Source organism: Ambystoma mexicanum, chromosome 4p, assembly GCF_040938575.1.
Source record: "Ambystoma mexicanum isolate Mex_15411 chromosome 4p, UKY_AmexF1_1, whole genome shotgun sequence".
Lineage (NCBI taxonomy): Eukaryota > Metazoa > Chordata > Amphibia > Caudata > Ambystomatidae > Ambystoma > Ambystoma mexicanum.
Window position 1 is genome coordinate 549785862 of NC_090927.1, and position 22766 is coordinate 549808627.

Sequence of the window (22766 nt, forward strand, 5' to 3'; positions counted from 1 at the left end):
CACTAGCACACTTCTTATAATCACTAATGAGTTGACATGAAATGGATAAGGTAGCACACTGGTAAATAGGAACAAAAGTATAATGTGGTAGAGGATGCTTTATGTAAGCTCAGGTGGATGCAATATTCAATGAATGCAGTACAGAAAATACTCAATATGATTTCAACCAAACAATGTAATCACTTTTCTCTGGCAATCCCCTCCCCCCCTTGATGCAAGGCAAGGAAATGGAAGGAAAACACACAGTTCGCAGAAATGCAATCAATGTAAATCAGTTCACCCCAGCAAGCTTACACTACAGGAAACAGATAGGAGTTTTGAAAACACAGGCAAAATGCTTTGATATGTGCTAGCAATGGATGAGAAATATGCTGGAAATGCTTTTAATTCCCTTTCAGAGGTTCACGGTGAGTGGTATCTAGTTAATATTAGTCCAGGCTCACACTAGCAATGAGGCAGGGATAGTTAGCAGGTTAAACGAATTTCTGGCAAATGGAAGGCAAGCAGCAGCAGTTTTTACATGTGAAGAAATTTGCAAATCGCGGTAAAATTCGCGAATGTGTGTTCCGCGATTGCGGTAAAACCATAAGGGGTAGGAATGCGGTTCTAGGTTCATAGGAAAGCCACGATTCTAAGCTTTCAGATAAAAGTTACTGCAAGTCTCTAGCCCAAACGGTTACAGAGTTATGACCGATTTAATAGAGGTCGTTTTTGGTTTTGCAAATTTTAAAAGCTCAAAATGACAAGTGACAAATTTTGCAGCTAGAATGACAGGTGACAGATTTGGATCTATCAGGCAGTTCTACTTAGGTTAAATAGATTGAATTAGATGAATTTAAACTAAGAGGTTGGTTCTACACAGTTCTGCTGGGTACTCACACTATATTCTTGAGTGAAATGGGCCTCATCACGGATCTGGTCAGGGTTTTAGACTTGACTCTGGTCTGGTCTGGCCTCTGCACTTCACAGTGATCTGGGTCAGCTCTCTCTGCTGGTCTGGGTCTCTCTGGGTACAGCACTGCTTTCTCTCTGGTCTGGTCTCTTAGTTCTGGATAGATTGAAGTCTCTAGTTTGGCTCTCTGGAGGTTTGATGGAGGTAAGTATGGATTTTTCCGGCAGAGCTTCCAGCGGCAGATGGAATTGAAGGTCCCTATCTGTCCTGTCTGTCTGCTTTTATGTGTTTAGAATGTGGGTGTGTTCTAGCATCACTGACCCTACCTCTCTCTCAGCTTCTAATTGGTCAAACTTCCATTTATCATTTGATTGGGGAATGAACTGTGAGTCAGAGGGATGTCATTTTATGGCTTGCAGATAGGACACTCCTCTGTCAGATTGCACACATTCTATATTTGATAATAAAAGACATATTTCACAGTTACACAGTTGCTTGAAATTACATATACCTGGTGTGGCTGAATTTAGCCATGTCTCTGTCCAAATCTGCTGTTTCTAAGAGCTTGCATTCAGAAATGGCACATAATTGACTTTTTAACTGATTTTTCAATTTCTGACATTGACCCAACTTTACATACATGTGCGCAGGGAGTATGGACATTAACTGATGAAGTTTCAGACTTTTAACATGCATACATTTAGAGTAATATCCACTTTTCCGCTAACATCCCCCTGAACATACCACCGGTTCTAAAAACCTCTTAAACTGTGGGCAGAAAAATCACAAGAATTATGGTATCATTTATAAAATTTTCCCATGTCCGCTCTATGAATGATCCATCTTTTTAAAGTTATGTTCTGGCTCCAAAGGGGTGTGGTTTCCTCTCAGCACAAGGTAGAAATACTGGTTTATCCAGTTCTGCCAAGCCAGCTTCTCTCACAGGCAGTGCTCCTCCCAGCTTCTGCCAAGAGGAAGCTACATTTTACGACCGCTGTAATAAAACCTTTGCCTGAGTCAGGAGAGGCTCATTGTTCAAGAGGAAGCCATTTATGATCCTCTCAATAAACCCTCTGCCTGGGTGAAGGGAGTTGCATTGTTCACTCTCCTGCAGAGCACAGGTAATTCAATTATCAGAAAGATGGCATATCCTTAGTGTGAGCAGCAAAAGGGCAGCTAGGCCTGGGAACACAGCTGTGACTCAAGTTTCACTCCTGATGGGGGTAGTTGCCAGGCAGAATTCAGTTCCTTAAGCCGGGTTTCAGATAAAATGTCACTTTTTGTTCCCCAGTTTCTGCATTCAAATAAAACTAAACATTTTCACATATGCAGCTAGAAGGCTGATTCTAAGTTTAAAACTATGACATTTAAACAGTTACAAAGGCATGTGACACCAAACATAGGTCACTCATTTAATCTAAACATTTTCGATTTTAGTGTCTTTAAATCCAGTGCAACTTAAACTGCTGACTCCATAGCTCAGCCAGTTTTGTTATAAGCATTGTTCTGGGCTCTTCATTTCCCAGATTTTGTAGGCACACAACACTCCATTCTACCAAATGTCTGCTGGTGTCCAGTGAGTTTTTAGATGTGTTGCAATGTTTAAAATAGACAGTTTGAGCCTGCCTTCAGAGAAACACAGGGTGGTTTTAAACTGCCGGCTTTTGGATAGTGGTGAGTACTGGTACTGCACCCATTTTTGGGATTTAAGAAAATGAATTCCCAACAATTCTAGGTTGCATTTGGCAATCAGCATTGCCATTCCCAATGGTTTCAGACTACTGTGCGGGTAGTCCAATGGTGGTTTTAAAGCGCTTTGAAGCTAACCGGCGCTACTGTTTTTCCTTTGGCAACCCATTTCCCTCATGGCAACCCGGCCTTTCATTCTCGCACTGGTGGGTGGCAAGTGAGGCAACCATTTTGGTGTGCGCACAAACTGCGCAGCTTTCCTGGATTTCGGCGCACATGTGGGTTTTCCGCCATCTTGAATTTTCTAAGCCCACAGCACCAAATGTTGTGGCATGATAGCTTAAACGTGGGTCAGGACACCCAACAGAGTCATCAAATACGAGTATCTATAGGAGCTGCTTGAAGAATGCTCGAATATGTGAAGTAATGTGTTTGTGTGTGTGTGTGGTACCTCCAATGGCAGTGAATGTGAAGCATGCTTCCGAATTTCCCACCTGCAAAAAAAAAAAAAAAATATATATATATATATATATATATATATATATATATATATATATATCAACCCTCCAAATTCATGCAACCAGTAATACAATTAAAGTTAGTAAAAAATAAGCAGTTACCCTCACAAGTGTATTTAAGACCTCCAACCACCAGGGTGAACTTTATAGAGAATAGATACACTGTAGGGCTGGATACATGAAATGAAATAGTACAATATTTTAGCATTACGTTCAATTCTTTAACAACTCCCTTAAATTAATCAGACCAAGAAATACTTTCTAAGAATTGAATACAAAAAAATATATATTTTTTATTGTGTTATTATGGTTAAATAAACCTTTTAACACATACATAAGAAAAAAGATAAAGACATGATACATAAAATATAAAACATATACAATAATTATTTAAAAATAGTTATTGAGTAGCAGCATCTACTGATTTTATCTAGGCTACCAAAATAAAACAATGTATACAATATTGCAATGAAAAATGTAAACATTAGGTTGCCACAGAAGAAAAAAGGAAAACTACATGCAGATGTATGTGTCTTTCTACATACCTGTTTATTGTGTATGGTTCATTATGGCTTTGCTGGGCTGGGCTGTGGGCGGAGCAGTTGCTATTCGCTTACAGCATATCCTCCCAAGTGGGTATGACTGCTAATCTTCTTTATTTTGGTTCTCCTGCATTGGAAGCACCAGAAAGGCATCAGAGTTGTAAAAGTAGCCTTCTCAGCAATATAACGTGGCAAGGCCTGCTTTATAGATGAGAAATAGAAAAATGTCTGTCTCTCTTTTCTTTGGCCATGTAGGCTATTAAGGGTGTCGCTCTCTTTATGAATCTCTAAGAGCTGATGGGCTTGATAGCATGCTTCCTGTTAATGGACCCAGCCTGAGGCTTCAATTCAGTTATAGAAATGAGGTGGCTTCCTACTTGCTCTGTCACTGGATGTACACTCGAATGGCCAATATGAGGCTGAAGTAGAAACAAATGCCACTCAACTGGTGCATTATAATGGGTGAGAGTGCAGAGTCACCCACTGTGAAGCAAGAAGTGTCCTGATGTGGCAAATGAAGGTAAGCAAGAATCATCATGTGACACACAGTTTGCATTCATTCTGTATTCTGTGTTCATTCTGTCACCGTGCTCTGACTACAGGAGACCCTTTTCTTCACTGAGAGCTGTCATTGTATTTTTCAACACTGGGTAAACTCAGTTGGTCCAGAGAGAGCCTAAAGCAAGCAGACCTCAGTCACACCAATCTCATTAGTGTTCATGTCATGGGATGCCATAGCATATAGTACACGGGGGGACAATGCCCTTCTTCTCAATCTTCTTTATTAGGGGGCGGTGGAGCACATCTGAAGGTATATGTGTACACTTTTTTTCTCTTTTATACTGAGGTGCACATCAAGCACCCACAACTTACAGTTTGGGCCTTGGAAGAGTACAATGAATGAAAGGACCCCCACCACTGAATATACGTGAACTCGCACACATGTTCAATTTTCTTTTATTTGTTTTTCCAGGGCATTAGGAGCCAGACGTTTGTCTTTTCGAACAGCAATTCATGGGGTACTCTGCATTTCCAGGACTCTATCCGATGAAGAATGCACATACACTAGGCAGGATGGGACTATGTTCATCACAGCTGTCCCCCCTGGCAGAACAAGGGCAGCGTGGGGACAACTGTGCTGAGCCTGGGGCAAATACAGGCACACTCTCTACCTAGATTCACCCATTATGTGCTGCAGGAAGTTACACTGGACTCATAGATTCTTTTATCTGTGGTGTTTCTTTTCTGTTTTGTAATGACACCAGACAGAATGACAGGGAGTTGTATGCAGCACCAGAACCTTCCTTACCACGCCACTTGCCCAATTCACATTAGGGGTCTGAATCCACGACTGGTATTGTACACTAGCAACAGGGTATCTATGCAGAACCTCCTCTAGCACTCTGGTTACCCTTAGGTAATAAGCCAGATTCTTCTTGGGAGTTTCGGGAAACTCTGAATCTGGAAATTATGTGGACATGCAGTGCTCACCTTTTCTCTTTGCCCGGTGCCATGATGATCATGTGCTGATAAGATTTCCCTTTCATACGCTCCATGGCACTACTTCTTTGAATCCTCTCTGGATTTCAAACCTTTAAGAAAATGTTGTTGGACCCTGTTGTCACAACAGTCCTTTCCAAAGTCCTCCCATTTTGAAGTCATGCAAGGTGTTCCAAGGCAGTGGCAAGCTCTGTCCCCTAACCATCCTCATGAACAATTGGGAGCAAACAACTGCTGGGACAATACCTGCATCTCTGACAGCCACACTACTGTCCATGGCCTTACCATGTTGAAGGACCCCTGAAGGTGTGTGCCAGTCTTCCTCCAGGTTTAAGTGACCAAGAAAAGTACCCATATTTTCCATGAGACCCTGTAGTGGGGCTAACAGATCCTGAAATCCAAGACAGCCAGGATTCCTGCAATTTCACTGTTGAGTCGCTGTAAGCCGTGATTGAACAGACTAAACCAACAGGGCCTTCTGAAGCTGCCTATGGCATTCACTGATCTTCCAATAGCTGTCCTGCACTTTCAAACCCATTTGTCAGTGCACTGCACCATCCAAAAGTGGATTGCTGTTTCAGCTTGAGCAAGGCAGTACCCCTGCATCTGAACTGCTCGAACCACTGTTCCAACCTTGTTTGGAACATTTTGGGTGGTTTAGGCAGTGTGTGCGCTGAAACCATACATGTATGGGTCCCGTTTTACCTTCCAAACATATCACCAATTTCTGAGGTGGCCTATGGCAATGCAGGTGAGAACTACAAGTTATTGCATTCAACCATATCCCTACATGGATTTGACATTGACACCCAACATCTGACAAGAGTGTATAAGCCTGTTTTTTAAAATGGTTATTAGTTAACAATTAATTACAATTAATAATTCCGTTTCAGGAAGGTAAATCTGCTGATCACATTTCTCCTTCATAAACTCCATGTAAAAAGCATAATGTACACCTGTGCCCAATTGCATCAGTAACCTGATCTTCAGTGCCTGATCTCCAGTAGCACAGACCAGGTTCAGGGGTCACAAGTGCCTCTTAACAGCTGCAGTAAAAGTAAAGTATCTGCAGTGCAGGGGCTGCATTTAAGGTGCCGTTGTGGCCAAAGTTTAAGGTGGTATAGTACCCTGTGGTAACGCCTCCCCTTGGTGTGGCTGCTTTGGTTGTAGCTGTCTCTGCTGCGCTCTCATGACTGCTCACCTACTTGTAAAGAACTCGATAATATCTTCTGCTGATTCACTGTTCTGCTTTTCCTGTACGCCTTCCCCTTTGTCCTTACCCTTTTCCTTTTCTGACTCCTGCACTATTTGGGGGAATCAATTTCTGCTCTTTTCTCCTGCCTCTCTTGATCTGAAGTATTTTATCTGTCCTCGCAATCAGTCATTCATTTCCTTCAGCCCTCTATCTTTACTGTAATTTCTTTGTGCTGTCTCCTCTTCCAGCCATGTTGCAAATGCTCCCCTTTCTTTCAGTGTTATTTTCTTCTTCTGCTTCCCCAAATCCCATCTAAGGGTCCCATATTTATTCAAATTAAAGGTCCCTTCTATTGGGAGCAGCACATGTTTATTATGTTGCATCACAATATGTACAGAGTCTAAAAATCGTAGGCAGCACTATTGGATTGAGTAAACATATAATGGGTGGGTGACTCAATGTGGGTCGCTTCGCCTGTTTTGACTGCTCCTTGCCCATTGCTGTTCCTACTTTTACCACTCCTTCAATGTTTCTCTTGCCTTGCTATCCAGGTGCCCCTGTTCCATCCAAACATTCATCTTTCGCTATTTATTCGGGCATCAGTATTTATAATCCTAGTGTCTCCTGTTCAAAACATTATGCAAATACTGTTAAAATCTGGAGTTTTCACAGGAAACCCTTCCCCCTGAACACAAATGCATCCGGGCAGCAATAAAACAGTAAACGAAAATACAATCAGCCTGCCTAGCTATTCAGTCCAGATATTTTACCAGGTTTGTTTCAGGGTAGAAGTAAGAAGCACTCAAGAGAACCACTGCTATAAAACAAACAAACCGTAAAACGAGCATTCTCTATTCAACCCAGAATCTTCTTTTCAGCATATCTCCTAAGCAAGTCCACACCTTGTTTGTCCACTCCCCTGTCCATTAAAGGACTCATGGTTCACTATGTGACCCTGAATGTATGCTCAACCGCCTTGGTATCATCCTCTGCACATCCCGACTGGTGTTTAAACAACGTCTCCTACCTTTCCTAGAGTACGCTTGGGGATGTTCGGGAGGAAGCAACTCAGGGTCTGCAGCATGGTGGGACAAGTCTTAGTCACAACCACCATCGGCGAAATGAGTGAAGAAATATCACCAGGTTATTCAAGGAATGAAGAAGGCCTTTATTTTGAAAACATGGAAAAGTCAGACAGCATGCCATTCCACCCTGCTGCCCACAGCAAGCTGCTAAGCCCTCCAGCTCACCTCCCTTTATAGTTCCCGAGATGCTCGACCCAGAGCAGCCCTATGCAACTACTGGCAAGTTATATCCCGCTCTCCTGAGATGATGAACTCTTTCATATTCCATAACTTAGTCCGGCATTGACCCCTAGTGCTCACCAATCATTACATGTCAGTATGCATCCAGTTCACCTCGATCTTGCTGAAGCTTCCAGACACATCCTTCTCCGCTGAGGGGACCTTGGTCCACTGCCCTCTGATGCAAATGCACTTGAACAGAAGGCTCTATTGTTATATCTCCATACAATCCAAAGATGGCTGCTGGGTGGCCTTCACCCAATACCCTAAATGTCCCAAAGGTGCTGAGTCTAGCACTCGGTACATCGCATGCTTTACAATCATATCTCACAGCAAGCATTGACAACAGCCAATAGTCCAGAGTATACACTCAATTAAAGTGTATACCCTCAGCAAGAAACATTTATATTTCACTCATTTTTTTCCCTCCCTAAATGGCATACTTATCACTTACCATAACCCAGGTGCAGCAACACGAAACCTGCGCTCAGTACCGTCAGGACATTTACACTCAATGCAACTCACAGGTGAGATTATGGATACACCACCCTGGTCAAGTCCCTAAGGTCAATTACAGTCAATTAAATTCACAAGTGAGGTTATCAGCATGTTACCGCAGTCTAGCCCTCCTGGGTCATCCAACAAAACATTACCCCTTTATCTACTAATTCACTCCTCACCATGAGACTCTCACCCCCCAGTGGGAAGTTCTCAAACAACACAGTTCTATAATTATGTAATCCACTATTAAGAGCCTTCAAAGAGACCTGTGCCGCCTCTCAGGTCACTCAGATGCTACACAATTCTCAACTCTTAAGGGCTGTGCAAAGAGATTAGATCCCCCCTCCCCTCCTCTGATACAAAAATAAAGGAAAGTGTAAATAAACACAGACATTTACTCTCTGAATTCGGCCATCTCCTTGTGACCTGTCACAATTTCAGGACCCTGTATGATGCAGATTCTGCAATAGCTGCCACCAGATGTGACTGCGAAAGCTTCTCATGTCCAATTTACCACCCCAGCAGTATGCATTTCATTCTCTGCCTGAGACACTACTTATAAGTGATCTAAAGGAGAACTCACTTTATCTAATATACCCTGAGAATCCCAAAAAAACAGAAATGATTTTAGCAGAATGCAACAAACAGAACTCATTAAATCACGCACAACCTTGAGCTCAGAAGGCATAGTAATGTCTCATTGGATATCCCCGCCCATCCCTTGAAACATATAGTTTTTATTTCCTATGACAGTGACTGGGAGGTGCTTCTTCTTGCCTCCCTCAGACATAGCTCCTACCAAACCCACTTGCATTCATTTACTGCATGGCTTACATGACTGTCATCAAATGGTTTTTCATTGGGCACACCTTCTAGCATCAGACTCTGTAGAAGAGTTGGCAGTGCACATCATGTATAACAAATCTTTATATATTTTAGAACATCCTACAATATATACATTTTATTTTCCTACCTGCATATGTCCTTCTCTCCTATGATGTTAGGTTTAAAATACTAGCTCGTTGTCTTTTGTTCTGGGCTTTTATCCAGTGGTTGTGTTTGAACCATTTTCAAGTAGGAATATAGATGGGAATGTAACTGTAAGTCAATATCATGTAATTATGGAATATGTGTCTCTTTAAAAAACTACTCAACATGGTTGAAAATAATCATCTTGGTTGATGGGAGATCAACAGAGAAAAAACACATAAGACCATGAACAAAATGATGAATACATTCACATGTTTGAATTTTCTGCACCAGAACAATAGGTTACAGGAATGCTTTTGCTGCCAAAATTGTATTAGAGAAAACTGATAAGCTGTTTTCATGCTCCCACTGTTAAAAATGTTTCATTATTATTATTTATTTTAAAACATTTTTATAGTTTCATTTATAAACTTTTCATTTGTCTCGGTTTTGCAAGGTTTTTGTCTTTTCAGTCTGCGGTATGTTTGTCCAGTTTTAGTATTTCTTGCAGAAATTGGCATATCGTAAGGATCAGTTTGTGTGATTTGCCGTTTAGGATCGTCATCCATATTTTTTCTGTCTCCATTGTCTGGTGTGTGATCTTGTAGAAAGCACCAAAGCGGGTTCTTTGTTCTGAGAGGTTGTCGCATTCCGTGACAAGATGGTATAATGTCTCTGGTTTCTGTGTGTCTGAGCAGAATCGGCAGAATTGCTCTGTTATGGGAATTAGCCTTGTTTTTGCTAGATAGAAGCGGGTGCGTATGATGTTCATACGTATTCTCAGATATGTTGCTCGGATTTTGTTGTCCAGGAAGATGACCAGATAGGTGGGGAGTTTGTGGATTGATCTTATATCTGTTTCACATTGTATGTTCAGGCTATATTTTGTTTTTTGGTTGAGTGTTTTTATCCAGTCGTTTCTCATCAACTTTGTTTTTGTGTGTTGAGGTCACAGCGTAAGCATTTCATGGGAGATCTCTTCGAATATCATCTGTTCTTCAAGATTGTCTTTCCATTTGAGGAGGATTGTTGTTCATTGCGTTGGGGTGGGATCTTAGAATTTGGATAGCCAGTGTTTTTTCATCCATCAGCAGCTTGCGGTATAGGTCGAGATGTTTCCACAGGACAATTGAGCTGAGTGATTGCACTGCTACCTCGTGTCGTCTTCTGGACATAGGGAAAGAGAATGGAAGTTGTAGGATCTTGCGCCAGAAGCAGGCTTCTAGTTTTGTCCAATCATAATCGGATGCATTCATCATTGCTTCTGTTCCACCGACTATGGTTGGGATCACTTTTTGGTTGTAGTATGTAGTGATTGGCTTGAATGAATATTTTCCGTACTTTCGTTGTATTACGCAACCTTGTCTTGCCAATGATTGAGTTTTTTCTTCCAGTTTCGTGGTCCATTCTTTTTCAGATTTGGATTGGTTTATGTTGATCCCTAGGTATTTGAATGTAGATACTTCATCTAGCTGGTTGCCATTTAGGGAGATTTACAGTTGTTTTCCTTTTTTATGAGGTATTCTGCCGAATTGCATGATTTTCATCTTCTTTTTTTGTTGATTGTGAGTTTGTTGTAGCTCATGTATTGGTCTAGTTGTGTGAGGCTGTTTTGGAGGCCGGCAGGAGTCTTGTCCAGCAGAATGATGTTGTCTGCGTATGTCATGATTTTTACTGCTGTTGAGTTGATCTTTAGTGGGTTCATGATGTCCGGTTGGAGATGTATCTCGATATGTGCTGTGTAGAGGTTGTAAAGCGTGGCCACTAGGGGACAGCCTTGTTTTAGACTGTTGACGGTGGGTATTTTCGATGTTGTTTGTCCTTTGCTTGTGAGTCTTATTGTTATTGAAGTGTTTGAATAGAGTTGTTTTATTGGTCCCAGGATGTTGTTTGGGCATTTCCATGTTTCGAGTTTGTCCCATAGTTTTTCTCTGGAGATACCGTCGAAAGCCATGTGGAGATCGATGAAGGCCAGATATATGGTTGTTTTGTTGTGGATTGCTTTGTGCTTGATCAGGTACAGCAAGAGGAGGTTGATGTTAGTACCCACATTTGGAGTGAAGCCAGTTTGTCTGGTTGCGGATCGATGTGTTGTGGTTTCCCATTGGTTCAGTTTCTTCAGAAGGATGGATGCGAACAGCTTCCCCAAAGAATCTAGAAGTGCGATTGGGCGAAAGTTGGCCGGGTCGTCTCTTGATCCTTGTTTGTGGATGGGCACTATACTTGCGGTTTTCCATGTCAAGGGTATCTGGTTGAGGTTGTTTATGAGTGTTACGATGTTGCACATGAGATTGGCTCATGATTGTGGATCTTTCTTGATCATTGCATTTGAGGTCCCGTCGGGGCCCGGGGCACGGGATATATTGAGTTTCTGTACTATGTCCAGTATGTCTTGATGGTTGCAGAGTACTGTCCACTTGATTTTTTTTTTGTCTGGTTTGTCTGGGGTTCTTCTTCGATTTGTGAATTTCGGGCTTTATATATGTTCGAATAGTGTTAGATCCATTTCTGTTCTGTGACATTTCCCGTGAGTTTGTGTTGATCAGCTGAGTTGTTGTTTAGTAAGTTCCATAGATCTCTGAGATTGTGGGTTTTGTAGGTTTCCATGATGGCTTTTGCGTCCTTTTGTAGGAGAGTCATGCGATGGGTTTTGATCCAGTTGTTGTAGTTTTGTTTTGCAGCTTTGATTTTTTTGAATACTTCTTTGCCTTTGCTTTCCTTTGGTTTTTGCACTGTGTTTCTCAGTATCCTTTCCCTTTCAACTAGCTCACTGTTGTAGGCATGTGGGTGTGTCTTTTTGGGTTGGTTCATCGTTTCCTTGTAGTGTGGTATGAGTAGCCATTGGTAGTTAAGTTTCTGGGCGTCGGGCAGTGTTGTTTGGAGAAAATGATATGTAAGCATAATTGTGGCTTGTTGAGTAATGCGTAATCTTCTATCCGCTGTGCAGACTTCGAGTGGGACAGTGCGACGAGACTGGAGTCGTTGGAGCATGTTTTGTCTGTGTATGACGAGCTGATTGTGATCGCTCTTTGATTTTTCTATTGTGCAGACTTTTTCTACTGCATCTATTAGTTTTTTTGAGAAGTAGATGTAGTCGATGATGGCAGACGATTTTCCGCGGGACCATGTAGGTAGTATCTTGTTAATTTCGTCTGTGGGGTATTTGATGAGGTTATGAATGGTTATTTCATTTGTCCATCTCTTAGCGCGTGTTGTCAGGTCTTTGTGTGGAATAGGATGTCCATCTGTGTCCCAAAGGTGGAGATTGAGATCTCCACATAGTATGAATTTGATTGTTGTGTGTTCGTTGGAAAGTTTGTCCATTGTTAAGAAGACACAGTCCAGGAAGGTTTCGTTGTTAATGGCCGCAGGATTCCAGTAAAGGTTCATGATGGAGATTATTCTGTACTGATGTTTTTTGTCTGCAGAGTCTGGGCTACCTTTTATTTTTACAACAGTGTTTTGTGTCCATGGGTTGATGTTTGTAGTTTGGATTATGGACCATGTCGGGTCAGTCTTAATTAATGTTAGTAGTCCTGATGATGGTCTTCCTTTGGGTCTTGTGGGTGCTGGGTTGAGGAAGGTTAGGAAGCCTTTGCAGCATGGGGGCTGGGAGAGGCAGGTTTCTTAGAAGCAGATGATCTGGAAAGTTTCAAATTCTGGTGATGATTCATTAAATAGGTGGGCGTTGCCTCTCGTGTTGCACGAGCATAGGGTCCAGGTGTCCTTTGGCTCGATTGATTGTTATGATATGATGCTCACGTTTGTGTTGGTTGAGTAGTCTGATCTGTCTTCTGAGACATAGTCTCGTCTGATCGGATGTTTATTGCTGGTGTAGCTGTTGTTGGTGTTCACACTTTCATAGTGGTGGTTGATAAGCTGCGTAGGATGTCCTTGCAGCGTTATTAATAGATCATTGTTTGTGCCTGAGACTTGCGCCTTGCCTTGCTTTGGGGAGCGTTTTCCTCTTTGTATCGGTGAGGGGTCGCTTGTTTGCGTACCTAGATTTTCAGTCTATTCATTTTTAGATGTCGTGCCGGGCCTGCATCTGAATCCGAGGTTGTATAGTATCTTCTTTGTTGTTAGTATCGTTTCCATGGTTGTTTTATCATATAGTTTCAGTGATATTTTGTCGTTGCGTTTTTCGTCTTCAAAGATGACCAGCTCGATGTCTCTTGAGCGTATTTTGTTCAGGTTCGGAATTGCTTGGAAGAGAATTAGAATGTTCGCTCTGTTCAGCACCAATGGGGTTGATCTGTGAATGATATTTTCTATGTTCACACTGTGGTTTTCTCTTTGTGGATATGGGTTTGTGAATCTTATTTCAGATGGATCCGTGGGTTCGCTTTGATTTTTCGTGTTGGATCTTTCTTGCGCCGGTCAGATTATGGAGTGTCTGGTTCTGGTGGTGTTCATTGTTTCGTTGGCTAGCGAAGTTGTGGAGATTTCGTCGTATGTTGCGTGGTTTTTTGTATCTTCGGTTGAGTAGGTCATGGGTCTGTCTGAAATTTCTTTACACGATAGGGTGTCGCTGACGGAATGGCGCGGTTGGTAGTCGTCGACTATTAATAGACTTGAATCGTTTATTTGACTTTTTGTTTTCATGGTTTATTGTGTTGGTGAATCCTCGTGAGTTATTCGATTGAGTAAATCGTCTAGTTCCGGGCTTGGTTCTTTGTGGATTGATGCAGAGGTTGCTGTCTGCCTTTTTTGGGTTATTCGTTCCTGCCCCTGGTTGTGTAGGTTGGAATGGTGTGGGCTTCTTCGCTTGGTTGGTTGTTGTTTTTTTCCGTGGTAGGTTTCAGGATTGTGAGATTTCGTAAAAAGGCTCTCGAGCCAGTTTGTTTTTGCGTTTGTTTGGCTGTCTTTTTGGTGTGTTCTTTGGGCGCTTTCTTTCCCAAGTCAAAAATCTCAAAAATGTCGTTGTAGTTGTGTTTTCTGATGGATCTGTTTTCTTTGTTCTGTCTTTGTTCGCGTTTGAGAGGATTGGAGTTTGATTTGGCACGGGGGCTGATACTGTTGATGAGGTGTGTCTCTGTTGATCAAGGGTCAGTTTTTGTGGTATCAGACAGATGGGTGTTGAGTTTTCTGTGTGATCTTTTGCTGTATTCTGTGGTGTGTTTTTTTTTTCTTGTTGGCTTTTGAGCCATGCCATGAGCTCCTTGGTTAGTTGGGTTTTCTCCTCTCTGTCTACACATGCAATCTCGAAGAGTCTTTGTTGCCAGATGCAGGACATTTTTCTATGGTTGTTACGAAGTCTTCTGTGTGTACTTGCTTAGAATGTGTCATTGCCAATATTGTTGCCTGGTCAGGTATGTTGTCTTTGGTTGCCTCGTGTAGTTTGAGGAATGGTATCATGGATTGCGAGACCACAGCAAGCAGCATGTTTTGAAGTTCAAGCATAGTTGTCGGTAGTCTCTGATTTTGGATATCCTCGTTTGGGGCGTTGCTCTCTGTATGGTTGCATGTTTTGAGTTTTGGGTGGTTGGTGTCGTGTTCTTGTCCAGGGGTGTGGAATGATTCTATTGCGTCGTACTTAAATTTGGTCGTTTTCTGTTCTTTTTTTATGGTTGAGTGTGGTGGGTCTCTGCTAGAATGAAGTTCGTCGTAGTTCTGAGTGTTGGTGTTCTTGATCAAGGGCGTGGAGTTGCAGTTGGGTGCCACCAAGTGCATAGATTCGCCAAAGATTTCGTTCCTTCTTTTCGCACTGTTCATAATAGATTCTATTTCGGGGATGTCTAGTGATAGGCGCATGGCCTTGCCTACTACTGCCATCGGTTGGAGGTGTGAACTTTCCTTGAGAAGTGTTTGACTTGCGTGAGCTTGAAGCCACTGTAGTTTTGCTTGTTTTGCTTTTTCTTTTTTTGTGATCCCAGCTGTGGATAATCTTGAAGTCTGAGTTGGATTGAGTTTGTTCGGTGATTGTTCACCGGTCGTATTTTGGTGGTGAATATTTGTTGTTGTTTATAATTTTCCATTTTCTATTTTTTTTTAGGTCGTTGAGCATTGCAGAGCTCTTTTGAGGTTGTCAGTGCTGGGTTTCCGTGGGTCTTTCACGGAGTCTGGTCCTGGGTTCCAGATGGTTGGAATCTGCAGTTCTAGAGTGCTTGTCGTTTTTGATTCGGTTTCGGTCCGATTTGCTGTTTTTGTGTTTTTTTCACTGGGTCCCACTCGGGTAAAGCAAGGGCTTGGTGTGGGTTTTGAGGGCTGATCTTTTCGTTGCCGCTAGTTGTTTCTTTTTTGTGGTGGTTGTTTCCGATTTATTGTGGATGGATCGGTTTTCTAAAGGAGGTCTGGTTAGTTTCCTTTTTTGGAATGCGTGTTCCATCGTTGGTTGTGAGATATCCATGCCCAGTTTTCCTCTTAGTCTTTTGTTCAGGCCTGTTGTCTGTTTTTGTTGCATTTCAGTCGGTGGTCAGGTTCCGGGGGGAGGAGGCAATCGCCTGTACTATGGGTGGGTGATGTTACACTGCCTGGTGCTTGTATCGATAAACGCTGTACTGGTGAGGATCAGGGGTGGGAGGTAGGTTCTACAATCTTCTGTGCTAGGGTGTCTTTTGCTGCAGGTTCAAAGTGGAAAGAGCCCCTGCAGTCTCCTGTGTTCTCGTTAATTCGAATGGCTTTGTTATGAGATTTGACTCTTGTTTCAGCACTTAAGGGGTGCTGCTGTGCTGGATCAAAGGGGAGAAAGCCCCTACAGTCTTCTGTACTGAGGTGGATTCCAAGGTTCTTGAGTTGAAGTCTGTCTCTTGTTGCAGCAAAGGATTGGTAGCGCTGGACAGGATCAGAGGGGAGAAGCCCCTGCAGTCTCCTGTAGTTCGGTCGGTAAAAGAATTCTTGTATTGAAGGTTTGCCTCTGGTTTTGGCAGTGGTTGGTAGTGACGGGTGGGATCAAAGGGGAGAGAGCCCCTGCGGTCTCTTGTAGTTCAAGCAGGATCAAAGGGGAGAGAGCCCCTGCAGTCTCCTGTAGTTCGGTCGGTAAAATAATTCTTGTATTGAAGGTTTGCCTCTGGTTTTGGCAGTGGTTGGTAGTGATGGGTGGGATCAAAGGGGAGAGGCCCCCTGCAGTCTCTTGTAGTTCGAGCAGCAAAGGAAATCTTGTCTTGAAGGTTTATCTCTTGTTGCACCAGTGAATAGATAATGCTGGATAGGATCAAAGGGGAGAAAGCCCCTGCAGTCGCCTATAGTTCAGGCAGCAAGAGAATTCTTGCATTGGAGGTTTGTTTCTTGTTGCGACAGTGGATTTGTAGTACTCAGTAGGATTGAGGGGGAGAAAGGCCCTGGAGTCTCCTGTGATTCAGGGTTTATGTATGACTTCTTGTTGGAGCAATTGTTTAATGGTGCTCGACAGCATCAGAGGGGAAAGACGGCTCCTGCGGTCTCTTGCAGTGCGGTCAGCACAAAGGGGTCTTGTGTTGAAGAGTTTTTTTTTTGTTTCTCTTGTTGCAGGAGTATTTGATTGTTGGTGACCGCAATCAGAAGAAAGGTGGTCTCTGTAATTTTATGTTGAAAATAGAGCTGTGCTGAGTTTCTTTCCGTGGTTGGTCTGTGTGACTTGGGGGGGGGGGTCTCGATTCACGTGTGTCTCTGGGTTTGGAGGGAGAAGATTTCCTTGTTGTGTGGCGTGCAGAGTTTCAGACTCTGTTGCAAGTGGTCTGCTGGGTTGAGTGCTGGGGGTTCGAGGGCTTGTGGTGAGTCTCTGTCTCTAGCATGCTGTAAATACAAGAGGAACCAACCAGAGTCATCTCATAAAGGTCACCTTTCATTATTAATTGTGCACACCTGCAGTTTATCTTGCATAGACTTAGTTTCTGATTTAAGGTATCTGGGACGGCGTGTCATCACAAAAAGTTTGATTATGCTAATTGGCGAAGACCTGCCCATAAAGGCAATGTTCGTATTTCTGTTTTTAAACTAATGGAGCGCGTAAATCTATAGAAAGTTAGTGTTTAAGTGATGTGGAGGGGACAATTGGAAATTGTACAGTTGTCTGTGTCTCTTTTCCTTTTTTTCTTTTTTTCCTTGTTGGTGTCTTCTGCAGTAATGTGATTTAAAGATCTCACACACTAATCCCAAACCAAATCAATCACAGCCTTTTGTTTTCCATTACACTGGGAACTCATGAAATCCTGCAGCATTCTGTTGGTATTCTGAGGGCCTTGTCTATTCAGTTGAAACACATAATATTTGCAATCGGCCTCTCTGGCTTGTCATGTCCAATGACCCAACATTGCCTTCTCTAATTTCAGCGTAAACTCACATTTTCATTTTCTATTGGTTCTCAAGTGTTACATGGGATAACATATCCTCTGCACATTGTGTTACAGTTTCTGGTATCATTTATGTAAATAGGGAATGCTCTTAAAACATCTCCATAAAAAAGCCATTTATAACCTCTTCTTTTCATGCCTGGCACATGGAGGAGTCAGGTCCTGGTGTGTTCTGTTCATCAAAAACCCATGTGTATGGAGTGCTTTGAAGGAAAGATGCATATGAGAGCTGACACATACAGCAAAGTGGGGCAGGTGACAGCAGGGTGGCTAAGTGCCTAGCAGATAGATATTATTTTTTTGGTAGACAGTGACTTCACTTGCATTGCTGCACTAGGGATGGGGAACAACATGCGTCTCCCATAACAAGTCTTTTACTGGCAGGAAATGTTGCATATTTCACGGAGAGGGTGTACCAGGTGGAATTGTCAATAGTTATGGGAAACATATCCTTACATCAGAGGTAGCTTTGCACAAACGAATGGGTCCAGGCTCCCTTTCTGACTGGCTGCTATGTTTAATCCATCGTCTCCCCTTGGTAACATGCACAATAATGTGCAAGAGCGATTCTTACCCTTGAATGGGCGACATTAGCACAAAACTAGGTGGGGGATCAGATTTGTAGAAATGCTGTAAAATGCATGTGGTATCCCTGCACAAATTGTGATACAGATAACAAATTAAGTTAGAAGTCACTCAATAGATATTTGTGTGCTTCATTTTTGTTTTTTTGAGCAGAATGGTAGTTTTAGGGGAGACATTTCCCCTAGACTCACATTCAGCACAAGCTCTAGGAAGTCAGTGATCAACTTGTGTAGTGGAATATTTGTCGTATAACAAAGTGGTCGAATTTGCAGTCATACCATGCATTGAAAGCAACCACAGTCCATTGTCGTCAACCTGAGCATGTTTTAGCACAGGCACTCCAAATAGGAATGTCTCATCTGATACATCTAATTATCCATCAAGCGTATTACTCTCCCTCGTCAGGGGCACCCTTCCTTTCCACACTTTTTCCCAGAAGTTTATTGTCTCCAGCGCTCTAGTACTCTCCAGGCTAGACTATTGCAATAGCTTCTTCCTTAACCTGCCTTCTTCTTCTCTCTGACCCCTCCAGCTAATCCAGAATAGGACTGTGAGACTTATCCTTGGCCTTAAGGCCAGGGGCGGCATCTCTTCAGCCCTAAAATCTCTCCACTGGCTCCCGGTTGCTGCAAGGATCAAATTCAAATCCCTCTCCATCATCAATAAGCCAGTCTGGTGCTGGGGACCATGCTATCTGCAACTCACTCTCACCAAACACTCTACTTCAGATCCCTCCGATCCTCCGTCTCCAACTCCCTGCTTGTCAAGCACTTCTCTAAGCAGAGAGCAGGCAGCCGTTCCCTTTCCTCAGCTGGCTCCCTCCTTTGCAACAGCCCCACTCTTTCTCTCCGTCTTGAGCCAGATCTGCTCAAGTAACACAAGCACCTGAAGACTTTTCTCTTTTCCTCCTCCTTCCCTCTCTCCCCCCTGTGCTAAACCCCACAGTCGCTGTGATTAGTGGCCTGGGCCCTTATGTGTCCACCTCTTATCCTATTGCCCGCAGCATGCGACCTCCCCCTGCACTTGCCTTTGCACACCACTTGGACTATCCTGTCTCATAGGCCTGCACTTATTGTATGGGCTGGTGACCCCTCTACAATCTAGTGGTCACTGCCTGGCACTAACCTGTTGCCTTGCAACTGGCTCTCTGGCACTTCACCCCTCTGTGGAACCTCTAGCACGTACTCCCTTCTCGTGTCCCTTCTTTCTCTCTGCAGTTGCACAATCCAAATTTTCACACAGCCTAGTAGGAATGCTTCTATGTTCTGCTCAAGTCTGTTATCATATTCCATTGTCTTACTGTTCCCCTGTTCCCTTCCCTTTGCCCTACAAATTACCAATACAATAAAATCAAATACATCTAATTATCCATCAATGGCGAGGATTAATAAGGACTCAATGATGATGGACCTACATGATGAAGGCACCCTTCTGTCTTAGATATGCCTGAGTTTGGAAGGGGGCTCTTTGCAACACTTGTTTATGATTATTGAACATTTAATTTCTAGGGTCTGTGGTAAATTTGTCAATAGTCAAGATAAAGCAAAGCAGGAATATCAGGCAACACGCATTGATGCCCCCATGGTTTGAGAGTGTAGAAATGTTAATGTGAGATTGAATATGGCTGAAAAATCAAATAAATTAAAGGCGAGTGAACTATCATTGAACATTTTCCTATGAAAACTTACTTTTTAGGAAGAGAAACATATTTATTGAGGAGCAGTGAGGGCTGCATGGTAAAATGGTTAGACAAAAAGACATGAGGGCCTTTTGGAAATGGGTATATAAAGGTGATACAATTTCACCTTTTACTTCAGGAACCCATAGCAAAAAGGTAATTTGATATGTCAGTAGAAGATACCTTAATAAGGCAGTAGAACATGTGGTCTTTGCTAAAGATGAGATTTGTTTAGCCTTGAGGTCAGAAAAAGGACGGAAGACCACAGACCAAGCTGGTCTGAGACCTGAGGTTTTTTTATTTATTGGACATTTGTATGTAAAAATGGTTTATGGAATGGTGAGTACCTATGTTACTTTAGGGTAGTTAATTCCATTGCCCATGAACTAATATTACATGAGCCATGGAAGAAAAATGTTATAATTCCCACCTTCAAGAAAGGTACTGCCAGTGATCCGCACTGCTACCGACCAATGTCATTGTTGGATTTTTCTTGCAAAGGAGGCTGAAGGAGTGGGCAACTGCAAATAACACAATACCAGACAAGCAAGCTGCATTTAGGCACAGCATTAGCATGATTGACCATTGTTTTATAATACATGCAATTGCTGGAAAGTATCTCAAAGGCACAGGCAATGGAGTATGTGTAGCCTTTTTAGATCTTGCAAATGCCTTTAATTCAGTGGATCGGTCGATTTGGTTAAACAAATTGAATAGATTGGCTATTCCTGATGGCCTAAAATAGCTGGTCCACATAATGTATACTGATGCATCAGCAACCTTTCGGTGTGCTGGTGACAAAAGCTATTCAGTAGCTGTTATGATGAACAAGGGAGTGTGGCAAGGTTGTCCTCTAGCTCCCTTATTGTTTATTTTGTTTCTGGCCAAATTTGATCCATAGATTTCACCAGCAAAAACGAATCATCCTGTCTTGCATGGAAATACATATGCAGCTCTCATGTATGCTGATGAGATGGCTTTGATTGATCAAATTCCAGGGGAGATCCTACAAAGCCTTCAATGAAGGGCACATTTATTTTCCTGACCATGGTTTAAAACAATACCTACTAAAGACTAAAATAGTGTTTTTTAGCACCATCATTCCAAAAGAAACCTACAATATTAAAATTGAAATATGTGATACGTATAATTATCTTTTGCATATTGTTTGGAAGAATATGCAGTTGGCTCCCGCATATTAGAAAGGCAACATAAAGAGCAGTCGTAATTTGAAAGGGCCGGGTAAGTTTCTATTATCATTTTGCGGGTAAATGGTTGGATAAGTGCCTGGGGGTAATGAAAATGAAGGTTTATACGTCCATTCTGTATGGTACTGAGATTTGGGGAGCTAATGATTGTGCAGGCCTTGATGTTCCCAAAACCAATTGTTCACATAACATTTTGGGCCTCCCTCCTTATCCACCTGGGGACATGCTAAGATTAGAACTAGGAGTCCAAAGTACATCAATATTGGTAAAACACAGATCCTTGGAGTTTTATTTTTAAAGCACATCTGGGAAAATTAGAGCTCCTCAACTTAATGAAGGCAGTTGCAGAGTTAGTGGCATCTACAGTGCATAACACGTTTTCATGGATACAACAAGGTTCTGTTCTGATGAAGAGTTGGGGCATTGGACAACTCTGGCATGTTAATAAGGATGAGATAAGATCTATTCTGACTGGTGGTGCAGATGCAGCAGAGGGCCACGATGAGCAGACTGGCCAAACATACTTCATTGAAATTGTTTCCCTCTTCTGCTATGCCCAAGACTAATGCTGATAAAGCCACATTAAGATCTCCTGATCATAGATGAATATTGTTAATGATTAGGCTAAATGTGCTTCTACTGAAGTGCGCATGAAGTGGCTGGAGCTTCCAAATGCTGCTCCTGTGTACATGGTGTTGAGGAAGATATCCATTTTATGTTGATTTGCCCAAACTTCATTGATTTAAGAAGGTATTGGCTCAAATCAGATTTCAAGAGTAGAACCTGCACCGAAGCCATGGCACGTTTGATGAATTTTATTGATATTATATTTCAATAATGATGTCTGCAAATTTGTCAAACAAGCACTATGTATGGATATTAGATTTCTAAATAAGGATTTGTTTTTCAAGTTATTGCGAGTTGATTATGCATAATAAATAGGAATAATATGCCCTTTACATTTTTAGAACAATGCTCTTTTTTAACCTGTCTTAACAGGGCTTGTAATCTATTGAATATTATTACCCGGCAAGTGTTAATGAGCTTGTAAAATGCAAGCACATTGACGCTCGCCCGGGTCTTACAGGCACGAGAAGACGCCGACCGCTGAGGCGTCCAGAGTTCTCCCCGCGACTGGCCGCCATGCAAAGGAAGAAGGGACTACGCGTAGTTCCTTCGCCCATTCTATGGCAGCCATATTTTTGTTTACTTTTTTCACATTGATTTTAATAACCGCCATGGAACGAGAGCAGGACTATGTGTAGTCTTTCTCCCCAATCCCTGGCAGACATTGTTTTTCCTTTTTTGTCTCGAGTCAAGAAACGGTTGCAGAGCTGTTTCTTGATTCGAGAAAAATTGCAATTTGTACCCTTGTACAACGTGCTGGGGTACTAATGGCAATATGACCCGAGGAGGGGGGGAATTACCAGTTGGGTAATGCCTCCTGGGTCCTGTAAAAGCTCTTGTTTCACTCAGGCTTCTAACTATAGCCCCAGGGGCATTAACCAAATGGTAATGGCCCCCTCCACGGGTCATATTGACTAATTATGAAGTTATGGTATATGTGTGTTTTATTTTTAATAGCTGCAGTCTAATATTTCTACCAGGGCCCTCTTATTTGTCACATAACTTGGTAGCCATGACACTTTCTCTAACTCGGGTGTATGCTCAGATTTTGTATTGTTTCTCAAGTTTTACATGAGAGAAAACATATTCTCCTTTGCTGATTATGCTACATTGTATGGTATTACTTATGTAGGGACTACTCTTAAACATCTCAAAAACAAAGCAATGTATAAACTTCTCTTTTCATGCCTGGAAAAGGTAGGAGTCAAGGACACGTGCATTCTGTTTAACAACAAGCCACTTTATGTGTGCAGGATTTTGAAGGAAGGATGCTCAAGATAGCTGTCAC